The sequence below is a fragment of the Pristis pectinata genome, chromosome 3, assembly GCF_009764475.1.
Source record: "Pristis pectinata isolate sPriPec2 chromosome 3, sPriPec2.1.pri, whole genome shotgun sequence".
Classification (NCBI taxonomy): Eukaryota; Metazoa; Chordata; class Chondrichthyes; order Rhinopristiformes; family Pristidae; genus Pristis; species Pristis pectinata.
In genome coordinates, this window is record NC_067407.1 from 73973333 (window position 1) to 73985521 (window position 12189).

The 12189-nt window shown below is 42.3% G+C and overlaps 1 protein-coding gene across 5 annotated transcripts in view; it reads right to left on the reverse strand.

The window, feature by feature from the left end:
- Positions 1-12189, reverse strand: part of agpat4 (1-acylglycerol-3-phosphate O-acyltransferase 4 (lysophosphatidic acid acyltransferase, delta)) — a 138621-nt gene that overhangs the window by 103155 nt on the left and 23277 nt on the right. The window contains exon 1 of one of the 5 annotated variants that reach the window (XM_052012211.1): positions 1287-1451. The exons of 3 other annotated variants lie outside the window; for them this stretch is intronic. The gene's annotated coding sequence lies outside the window, so the exon portion shown is untranslated. Of the gene's footprint in view, positions 1-1286; positions 1452-12189 lie in introns of those variants that run through there. One more of the 5 variants, XM_052012209.1, reaches the window with a different exon arrangement.

Genomic DNA, 12189 nt, shown 5'->3' on the forward strand with positions numbered 1-12189 from the left:
ACAGAAGGATTGAATTAGACAACATGAGACAAATAAGTACCAAAACATGAAAATATGTTTGCCATCTCTAAAGAATCTACTAATGTAGAAAGTAAACAATTCTCTAGGCTGGACAGAGTGATAGACCATGTGTTAAAAACTGAAATCCTGTTAAACAGATACTTGAGCTGGTAAATAGGTGCCTTGACACTTTGAAGCGAGTTTAATTGGAAATTGATGTGCACAACCCAGCAAATTCTTGGAAATAACGGGGAGGTTAAGGGCGAGCAGATGTTAATACAGAAAAAATAGTGAAGTGCTGTAAATCAATCAGCAAGTTGTGGGGATTCAGAGTTCAATGTATATTTCTTCTTCCCTTGAACTTGCTGGTTGAGTTGCACATTAATATCTGTGTTTTTTTTCCAAAAAAGATTTGGGCTACTGTGTCATCAAAATACTTGACCTTACCTCAGCTAGAATGAGGCAAGGTCTTTAAAGTCTTTTACTTGGGAGAAAAGATCCTGCCTTTAATGTCTGTCGTTAATAAAATCATATACAATACTTATTGTGTGTCATGGAAACCTACATTTATAGACCCCAAAGGAAACCCATCAGCCAAAGGATGCTAGGCAGTTGTTTGTGCCCTGTTTCCTGGAACTAACTGGATTGCTACGAAAATGAAACAATAAAATTTGTACTCTTTAGTAGTCATACAAATACTGGAAAGGTGTTAAAAGAGCAGAATATTAAAAAGAGACAATTACTTTGTTGTAAGAAAAGGCCTCTTAAGTGGAAGCAGCTCATTTGCCAAAAGAGCTGTAAATAGTGTTGCCATGGCAACGAACACACCCCTTGGAAAAAAAGTACAAATGTGATGTAATTTTCTGTATATGAACTGCTGTGCTTTTCAGGGTTCGGTTACTATTACTACAATGGAACAAATGCAGCATTTCCGAAAACGTTTTGACAGTACTTGGCTGTAACCAGGGCAACAGAAAACTGGAGTGCGAAGGATGATAAAAAGCAGCCAGCAGAGCTGGATTTATCAGACACGTTTACCGTTAACAGCAACCCCTTTGGCTATTCTGTGAACCATGAGCTCTCTCCACCACGTGCCTCTGTCTAGTTTGCGGTTTAATTGACTGTTGCCGTTTAACTCCACGCAAATGGGAACCAAGTATAGAACCCAACCCACCCCTCCTTACCTCCACAATACGAGACTAGCTGCGTGCTTTGACATTTAACAAGCTTTCGAACAATACGTATGCATCAGAAACTGTGCTAACGTAAATAACCATTCCACGTACCTTCTCAGAAGCGACCCTCAGCACGTGTATTCCAGTAGTGCAGCGAGAAATCTGTACCAGTTTCAATAGGCACGAAACTCAGTGCTGCAAGGGTGGGACTCCACCCAGGGGCTGGGCTTGGAGGAGAAATGTGCTCTCAGCTGACGTCTCTCCCCATCGCATGTCACTTCCTTTCAGAGCTCCGATGCAGCGTGCTCATCCACTCGTCCCTTCCCTCTCCTTGGGAGGCCGGTCTGTGTGTTTATTACACCACAGGCGAGGCAGCTCCGTGATTCCAGCTACGTTGCCAGTTCAAGCTGCAGCTAGCCAGGCTCGCCTCTCCCTTTTTCCCCCCACACAGAAATATCCCGTTAGCTACAGCGCTTGTGATTTATAAACATCTTACTTCGGAATCTGTAGACCCAGTACAGTAGTAATACGCCTTGATGGCAAAGTACATCCTTGCGGGGTGGTGGATAAAAACGTTAAAGACATATATTCAAAGAAAGCATCAGGATGCGGAAGGTGATCGAGCAGCCAACGCGCTGCTGTTTCATACCATCACAGCGCCCCAGGCCAAAGTCATCCCATCATCCAACCGGGGCCACTTCTAGCTGGGGTGGAGGGGCACCGGTATGCCACTTTTCACATTGAATCCCAGCCCAAGGCTGACGAAACTTGGGGCCACTCAAATCACCATCCATGGGCTATGCCCTTGTAACCTAAGGGACCACATGAAGGTTGCTTGGTTGTCCTGTAATGCATTAATCCGTTTTGACTTTTATGTCTATTTTTATTTTGTGCTCTAATGTATCAAATGACACATTAAATAGCAGCCACTAATCTTGAACAAATATGACATTCTGAAGAATTTATAACTGTGTTCAAAATGCTGGAATATTAAAGAGATAACATCTAACCCCTTGTTCCTCATCATTAAAATTCCCTTCAGGGAGAATGTGAAAACATGCATACTGCACTTCTAAATACATTTGAGAAGCACATTAATTAAAGCTTTGTTTTATGCCATTTCCTTTTTTGGCATATTTGTAAATTTTCAGAGGTCAATGCAGACTCGTTTCAGAGGGTGGTATGTGATACAGAAAGCCTTCAGAGAAAAGGAAGAAAAAAAAACAAATACCAATTATATCCAGAAAGTACAATGGGTAAATCCACAATTATTCACTATATCACTCAACAAGTACCCTCCTTGCCTTAAAGTAAATTAAAATATATTTTTGAAAATCTGCAGATGCTGGAAATCTGAAGTGAAAACAGAAAATGCAGGAAACACTCAGCAAGTCAGGCAGTGTCTGTGGAAAGAATAACAGTTAACGCTTCAGATCAGAAACCATCTTTCAGAACTGGGAAAGTGAGAAAGCAAGTTACATTCAGTTGCAGAGAAGGTGGGGAAGGAATGAGCAGAACAAAGAGGACATCTCTGATGGGGAGAGACCAAATGACTAATCGTGGCAGTCAGAATCAGATTATTCTTCTTTGCCTGCATTGAATCTGGTTAATAGTTGGGCAAAACTGGCCATTTCTGATACAAACAGAAAAAAAAAGAGCAATTTACCTTAAATTGGAGAATTTGACATCGAGTCCAGAAGGCTGCAGAGTGGGAGTGGAATGGAGAATTAAAGTGGTAGGCAACCAGAAGTTTACAGTTACTCCTGTGGACCGATGGTATGAAAATACCAGATACTTTTGCTGAGTAAAATTATCTGAGGGATAAATATCAGCCATTACATCAACAAAAACTCTCCTGTTCTTCCAATAGTGCCATAGAATCTCTTGCCCAAGAGGATTAATCTCATCAGACTGTCAGCTCCGCTTGCAGTAGGGCAATGCTCTGCAATGTCATTATCCAATCTGTGTTTGGCTTTTCTAGTGTAGAGGAGATCAAATTGTGAACACTGAACGCAGTGCACTAGACTGGAAGAAGACCAGCAAAGAGTGCTTCACAGATGGCAGAGGTTCAAGCCATACTCCAAAGACTTAGCTGGTGCTTCAGACAGTATCAAATGATAGTGCACGTCTACAGGGAGAGCTGACAGTCATATGAGATGTTACTCTGAGGCCCTACTTGCCCTCTCAGGCAAAAGATCCATGGCAAATCCGTGGTCCATCATGGGCAAAGCCCTCCCCACCATTGACAGCATCTACAGGAGATGCTGCCTCAAGAAGGTGACATCTATCATCAAGGAACCGCATCATTCAGGTCATGCCCTCTTCTCACTACTACCGGCAAGCAGGAGACACAGAAGTCTGAAGTCCCACACCACCAGGTTCAGGAACAGCTACTTTCCTACAACTATCAGGTTCTTGAACTGACCTGCACAACCCTAACCCTACCTCAGCAATGGAACACTATGCACCACCTCTTGCACTGCCATGGACATCTCTGATTGTGTCTTTTTTTCCTCTCTCTTCACTATCTTGTATAAATGCATTTTCTGTATGTTGTCTGTACCTATATGCTTGTGATGCTGCTGCAAGCAAGTTTTTCATTGTACATGTACCTCACCATACTTGTGTACATGACAAAAAACTAAACTCAATTTAATACTGGAAGTACTGGTGAGTTTTTGTTGGTGTAATGGCCAATATTTCTCTCTTAACCAACTTTACTAAACCAATAATCACAAAAAGCTGGAGGAACTCAGCGGGTCAGGCAGCATCTATGGAGGGAAATGGACAGTAGACGTTTCAGGCCAAGACCCTTCATTAGGTCTAGTCCAGATTTCCAGCATCTACAGTCTCTCGTGTTTTCACTAAACCAAAGCAACTGTTTTCCCCCCACCCCAATCACATTGTTCAATGGGATCTATCTGTGTAATTTGCAGGTCACTGGGAGGCTGCAAGTAGTGCAGCTCAACAGTCATGACAGGGTAGGAAACTAGCTTCTACAATGAATCAGCACCTGGTCTGAAAAAGGATAGAAGATTTTGGGGTGGAGTTCCTTTGGTGAGGCTAATAGGTGCTGAAAGCCTCCAGGGCCACTCCTGGTCACAGACATTTCCTGGGCCTTTTCTTGAATGGCCTCCAGCAAGTCATTCAAAGGTCATTGGTTGGTACTAGACACCTGGTGCAACAGAACAGGGCACCGTTTCAGGGAGTGGATTGCTCACATATGTACAAACCTGTCCAAGAGTTGCACCAAGTGGGCCCAATAACTTTACTGCATGTCCGTGGGTTTCAACCAGCTTTTCAGATGGAAGTTACTTACAACAATCCCCCCCCATACTCTTATTTAGTATAATCAATGGAAAATTAAATTATATGACTTCTATAATAAGAGCCCAAATCACAGTATTGATTTTACACCCAGATAAAAATGATCCCTTCCATATCAGAGTTCAGACATAAAGAATGATCACTTGGGAAAGGTGTATCTTACATCTTTGTTAAAGGTGCTAATCCTTATTACAGAATTGCAAAGCATGAAATTGCTCCTGATCATGCTCCATAAACTAAAACTATTCAAGGTTATATACTTATGGTGGGAAAAGTCAAATTGCTATATATAAGGAGGGTTTGGTACTGTCAATGACTTAAGTTTATTATGGCCTTATATGCCATAATAAACTTAAGTTATTGACAGTACCAAACCCCTCCAGTGCCCCACTATATTCTGTCCTGGCTATGTTATTAATGCAGTCTGGAATATAATGTCTTCTGCTGATCTTTACAGTCCCTTCTTGTAAATGCAAGTCTCTGCCAACCTCTCTTTTCTTAATCTGATTACCTCCCCACAGTCTCTTTCTGTTCTTTTCTTTCTGGAGACTAAAATACTCACATGTTGAATATCTTCTGTACATTGTAGGCTTACCGTAAGCATTGGTCTTACTTGGAACATCAGAATCTCACAGTACGGGAGGAGGACAATTAACCCATTGCACATATTTTATAGAGCTGTCCAATTAATAATACTCTTTGCCCTTTCCCCATTGCTTTCCAGATCTCTCCATTTTCCAGAATTTATCCAGTTTCCTTTTGAAAGTTAGCTATAAATTTGCTTCCATCAGTCTTCAGGCATTCAACTGTAGATTATGACAACTTTCTGGGTAATAAAGTTATCCTGGTCTCCTCTTTGGCCCATTTGCCATAAACTTAAATAGTGCATAAGAACACAAAATGCTGGTTAGGGAGCAACTGTAGAGAGAGTGAAACAAGAGTCAATGACCTTTCATCAGATCCTCAATCAGACTTTATATTCCAGCTAGTGTTAATAACAGATTCAAGACAGACTACAAAGGGGGGACAAGGAGAGGTCTGGTAACCCAAAATGTTTGCTCTGTTCCTCTCTCAACTGATGCTGCCTGACCCACTGAGTGTTTCTAGCATTTGATGTTTTTTTCATTTCAGGATTCCAGCATCTGTGTTATTTTGCTCTTGGGTGTTAAAAGTTGCATTTTCCTATCTTAATCCAATAGAGTAGGGACTGACATTCCAATGCAGGAGTGGATGTAAAAGGTCATCAGGCAATATTTGAAAGAGTTCATCCAGCCAATATTTATCTCTCAACCTGCCCCACCAAGAAACAGATTACACCATCTAATCTTGTACCTCATCATTGTTTATGGTGATGTGCAATGGTTGGCAGTTCTGATTCCAACCAGTACAACAGTGACTACTCTTCACAAGTATTCAGTGGTTAGAGAATGCTTTGGGCTGAACCCAAATTAATCCAGGGTCATAAAATAGATGATAGGAATGCATACTCTACGTTCACTTCATACGCAGCAATCCTCTGACTCACAACAAACAAGTTAGTTTTGAATTTGGTAACCAGTTGGTAAACAGAAACAAGACCCCTGTTAACTTCCCCTTCCCAATCCTTGGGCACTGTGACCAAATGTGGCACGGATAATGCTAGCTCTACTGGATTGAAGTAACAGTGCAAACTGGGACCTTACTGGCTTCTGTGACTGAGCTCCACACTGAACCACCGGAAAAGCCTAACATTCAATATCTCCCTTTAGCATCGGAGGAATAAAAGTACAATTAACACAACTGCACAAGCAGGAATTTGGGAAACTATTAAAAACTATGTAGCATTTTGATGCATTTGGGAGCAGTTTATCACCAACAATAGGGACAAGAAATATTTTTTGGCCTACATGGATCTTCTGACCCAAGGCTAAAGTGTTTCTTTCTCACAGGAAATTCATTCAGATTCCAATCTTGTGACTCCTTTCAGTACAGCTGCTGTGAGAGTGTTTAGGATGCGGCTATGATGATATTTGAGAAATCTTGCATTAATTCATGACAATCAACTACACAAAATTATGCAGCTTTTTGTGACAATTTAACAGTGGGGCTGGCTATCTTCAAAGAAAGATCTCTCTACCTTCCCTGGATGTCAGCCAAGACTCAGTTTGTAGCATTGTTGATTTGGGGATTGGAACATTGTAGGTTTAAAAGTCCCACTCCAGAGACTTGAGAATGGAAAATCTAGGCTAAATGTTCCGGTCCGGACTGAGGAAAATATTGCCTCTGTTGCAGATGCTGTCCTTTCAATGAGTTATTAAACTGACACCCTGCATGCTTTCTCAATGGGAGGGGAAAGATTCTGTGTTGCCATTTTAAGGCAAGGCATGAGAGCTATCACAGGTACACGGGCCAACATTTATCCTTCACTCAGATTAGAGAAACAAGTACTGCAGATGCTGGAATCTAGATGAAAAAACACAATGATACTGGAGGAACTCAGCAGGCAGGCAGCATCTGTGGAAAAAAGCAGGTAGTGAACATTTCGGGTCGGGACCCTTCTGAGTTCCTCCAGCATCATCGTGGTTTTCACTAAAAGGTTATCTGGTCATTACTGTACACGGTGGGGGGAGGGGGGGGGGGGGGGGGGGGGGGGGTGAGGTTGCTGTACACTAATTTGCTGCTGTGTTTTCCTTAATACAGCATTAGGTACATACCAAATGTACATCATTGGTTGGTGTCTGCGACAGGTGAAATTCTTTTGCTATCTCTACAAAACGCTGACTCTAGTTTGTACTTCTGTAAGCCTCAGAAATACTTGTGTCATACCAAATAGACATTCCACACATGAAGCTCAGAGCTGCTGTAGTGCTAGCTAGTAACAGTGGTTGAGAAGTCACCTTCCCTCTGTATCAGAAGGTTTGTGGGTTTAAACTCACATCCTAAAGACTTCAGGACATAATCTACACTGACACCTCAGTGCAAAGGTGTATGAATACTGCCATTGCTGCAAAAGCCATCTTTTGGAGATGAAATGAAGCACTTCCCCCCCCCCCCCCCCACTTTTCCAGCATACTCCCATTTGAAATTTACTGCCACTGCTTTTCACCTCAGAATCAGAACCAAGTTTATTATCAATGACTTGTATGTTGTGAAATGTTGTTTTGCAGCAGCAGTACATGGCCAAAAAACATGAAATTACCATAAATTAAATAATGAATGAATAGTGCAAAAAAGCAGGAAAATGAAGTAGTGTTCATGGATCACTCTGATGGCGGAAGGGAAGAAGCAGTTCCTAAATTGCTGAGTGTAGGTCTTCAATTTTCTGTACCTCCTCCCTTGATGGTAGTAACAATGGGGTCATATCCCAGATGGTGAGGGTCCTCTAGTGATAGATGCCACCCTCTCTGAGGAACCTCCTCTTGAATATGTCCTCAATGGTGGGGAGAGTTGTGCCCATTGATGGAGTTGACTGAGTCTACAATCCTCTGCAGCCTTTTTTATCCTGTGCATTGGAGCCTCCATACCAGGCTGTGATGCAACCAGCCAGAATGCTCTCCACTGTACATATGTAGAAATTTGCAAGAGTCTCTAGTGACATACAAAATCTTTCTCAAACTCCTATGAAGTAGAGCCACTGGCATGCCTTCTTCGTGATTGCATCAATGTATTGGGCCCAAGGAAAGATCCTCTGAGATGTTGACACCCAGGTTGTATATCATACGATGCCTCTTCAATGTTGTTCCTTTTTCCCACTTCTCTTAAAAATTACATTTCCTTGTCTCAGTTTTGACACAGAGCTTAAACATTAAATCTAGGTAGTGCGGTAGTAAGGGAATGCAGCATAGTTGGAGATGCCATCCCTCAGATGAGGCAATCAACTGAGGCTCTGCCTGCCCACTCAGGAAAAAGTTCAGCTGTTCCTCCATTTATGAGGGGAATGGTTTCCTGGAAATTGTATAAATCATAAAGACAAGTCAAATGGGTTATGAGTATTTTGGCACAGTGTGTTCCTGTGGGGAAGAGTGGTGCGCTATTTGTTATAGCAAGAAATAGTTCTGCAAATCAAAGTTTAAGAATTGGTGTTATAGCAAAAATTCAAAAACTGTACATTCATAAATTAGGGAATGCTGATTAGAACATTGAGAACTTCCATGCTATCCTTCAAACAGAACACCATTTGTTGTGATCAATATTCATCTTCAATCAGCAGCAATAAAAAGTCTGATTGCCTATTATCAAATTACACTAATAGGTCCTTGCTGTGAGTAAATTGGTTGTTGCATTCTTATGTTACAAGATGGCCCATTTAACACTGCATCTTTGGCTGTAAGCCACTATGGAAAGTGCTAAAGTCATGAATTCTGCTACACATGTGCAAGCGCTTTCCTTTGCATCTTCAGTTTCCTTTGATTCCCCTCGCTGCTTTGTGTTCCACCTGACAGATGGGAAAATTATAGTCCTTGTTGAAAATGCCTTTCAATTTGATGCACCCTTCTGACCTTTTCCCAGGGCTGTAATTATCCCCCCCCCCCCCCCCCCCCCCCCCCCCCCCCCCCCCCCCCACTTTTTCAACCATATATCCAAGTCACTGTTAAATCTACTTCCTCTTCCCTTCCAGGAAATACCAGGTCACTAAAGTCAACTACAAATTACAATTATCAGACTCTGATTATTTTGCCAATTTGTTTTAGTCTGTGTCCTCTGGTTACAGATCCACCTGCCAGTACAATCTATTTCTCTTTATCAAAACTCCTCAATGTCTATTAGTTTAAACAAGGCCCCTTTAATTAGTGAATAAATAACCTGTCTGTAATTAGCTTGCAACAAACTCAAAGCACTTCGATGCATCTCCTTGGATTGTGACAAGCTTGATATGAATACAACACTGCACCTCTGCTTATTCACTCTTAAATCTCAGAATTACAGTCCGTTACATGCCCTTAGTTTTTTCCCTTCCCCTACAATCTCTTTAAAACCCAAGCTAAATGTTGCTAGCCAGCACTTTCATCATTTACCTTCTCATCTCCTACCTCCTGGTTATATGCTGTGCTTGCTGGTTTAAAAAAAAGTCTCTCGGACGTCATATCTCAGCAGTTTTTGCATTACTGAAATTCAGAAACTGCCCTACTGTACCCATTGTACTTCAAAGTGAAACCCGTGCAGTTTTACAGCTGTTGTGCAAAGGGTCCAGCAAATTCTGGAAAACAAATCCATCAGAGGCAGTTAAATTAACCTGTTTACACCTTTTATTTACAGGCAATGAATTGAATTCTACCTCTGCAAACAAAGGGACATGTGATAAAAGGCACGGCTCCATTTCTGGATGCAAAATTTTGTAATAATAATATGCCATTCCATGGGACTTTGCAAAATTGTCCATGTGACATTATGGTCAAGGTTACAATAGAAAAGGTCAGAGAATGTCCAAACTGTCTCATAAACTGTGGTTGCTGAGTCAATTAAAACTGGTCAAGCTGATATTTTTGTTTGGTATGTGTAGCAGTGGTCATGGAGGAAATGTGAGTGAAAGGGATTCAGTTACAGAATACCAGTGATCTAGCTAAATGGGTGAAGCAGCACAAAAGGCTGAGTGGTAATGACAGCCAAGCAGAAAGTAAGCACTGCAATAAATTAAGTACAGGAACCTCCAGGTTTACAGGTACCATTGTCCCATTCTAGAAGGCAAAAGGTTAAGATGCCAACTGTGGACTTGCACTTCAAGAGGAGGTTTGTTTTCTCATACTTAGCTTAATTGCTGCAGAAGTGTTTGCTGTGTACACAAGGCCAACCCCCTTACCAGTAGCTGTGCATTAGACACAATGGAAATCCTTCCAGCTATTACTAGGGACATTACTAAGGTGCAATGCTGATAAAACAGGCCTGTTTTAAAGTCTGTTTGGACTTGGCTACAACCACTAACTGTAGTCCAGGATGGCATTTTTGTAGAGCAATGTAGGTGGGCTCCTTGCCTCCACTTCCACTGAAGCTGTGGAGTGCTCTGGCTGGCCCATGGTGATGGGTATCCAAAGTAGTGCTGGACGTCCTAATGGAGAAGGCCCAGAGGAAGTATAAGGTCCTGTATTCACTGGGGGGTGGGGAAGTCAAGTTAGATTGAGTTTATTGTCTCATGCACAAGTATAGTGAGCTGCAGGTATAATGAAAAAAACTTGCATGGAGCAGCATCACAGGCATGTAGGTACAGACAACACACAGAATATAAATTATACAAGAAAGTGAAGAGAAAAAAGATTGTGCAAAAACAAGACTTTAGTGCAAAAAAAAACCAACCCAAAATGAGTCCACGTCAAGAGCTGGTCCATAGTGCTCTGTTTCTAAGGTAGAGTTAGGGCTGTGCAGATCAGTTCGAGAACCTGAGAGTTGGAAGGAAGTAGCTGTTCCTGAGTCTGGTGATGTGGGACTCAGACTTCTGTACCTCCTGCCTGATGGTAGCTGTGAGAAGGGGGCACAGCTTGGATGGTGGGGATCCTTGATGATAGGTGCCCTTTTCTTGAGGCAGCTCCTCTTGCTGATGCTGTCAATGGTGGGGGCACTGTGCCCTGAGGGACTGGGCTGTGGTCACAACCCTGCAGTCTTTTCCATTCATGTGTGTTGGAATTGCCGTACCAGGCCATGATGAAAATGCCACCTCTCCAATCTACCACACCCCCTTCAGTAGCTGCTCATTTCTTCCTCCCATTTCTCATTTGCAGGAAGTCTGGGTGGGGGAAGGGGCTCAGCAAAGTTGCCATAACCAAAGCACTCACTTTCACTTTGCTTCCCCTATAAAGTGTCCATTAAGGTGCTTGGAACAACATTTACTCTCCTCAAATCAAGTCCCCAGAGAATTTCTGAGATAAATGCTAATTGACATTGAAGTCTTGCCAAAAAGTGTCCCAGGGAGTGAGCCAAGGTGCTTCAGATGCTCCAGAGATCCACTTGAAATTGATAGCAAAATGAAAACTAGCAGGAATTTTAAGTGAAGTGTTGGATACTTGTTGGTGTTGCCAGTATTGCTGCTGCCTCACAGCTCCAGCTGTATGGGTTCAATCCTGACCTCCGGGGCTGACTGTGGCATTTGAATGGTCTCACCATGATTGCTGGATCTTTCCCTAGGTGGTCTAGTTTCCCCCCACCCCCCACATCCCAAAGATAGATGGGAGAATCAGGAATGGTGTAGATGGGCATGTGGGAGAGATGATGTTACAGTAAAATAAGTGGGAGAATGCAACTGATGGAGTGCACTGCAAACTAGCATGGACAATGGGCTGAATAGCCTGCTATGTCATAATGAAATCTGAGAAATGTTTAACAAACCTCAGGGCAAATACTCCTAGAGCTGGCTTTAATTCATTTAGCAGGATATAAAGATGAGCGACTGGAGATGCTGGAATCTGGAGCAACAAATAATCTTCTGGAGGAAATCAGCAGGTCAAGGTGCATGTGTGAGAAAGAGAGTTGGCCCATCAAGCTTGTGCTTGTCCTCTGCAAGGGTCATTCAAATGATCCCAGTTCCCTGCATTTTCCCCATATCCCAATTCCCTTTTGAAAACTACCAAAAGGATTTGCTTCCACCACCCTTATAGGAAATGCAGAAGCAGAGCCTTCCTCACTTTATCTTTTTATTTATTTATTTTATTTTACAGCATGGCAACAGGCCCTTCCGGCCCAACGAGTCCACGCTGTCCATTTTTTAAACCCAAATTAACCT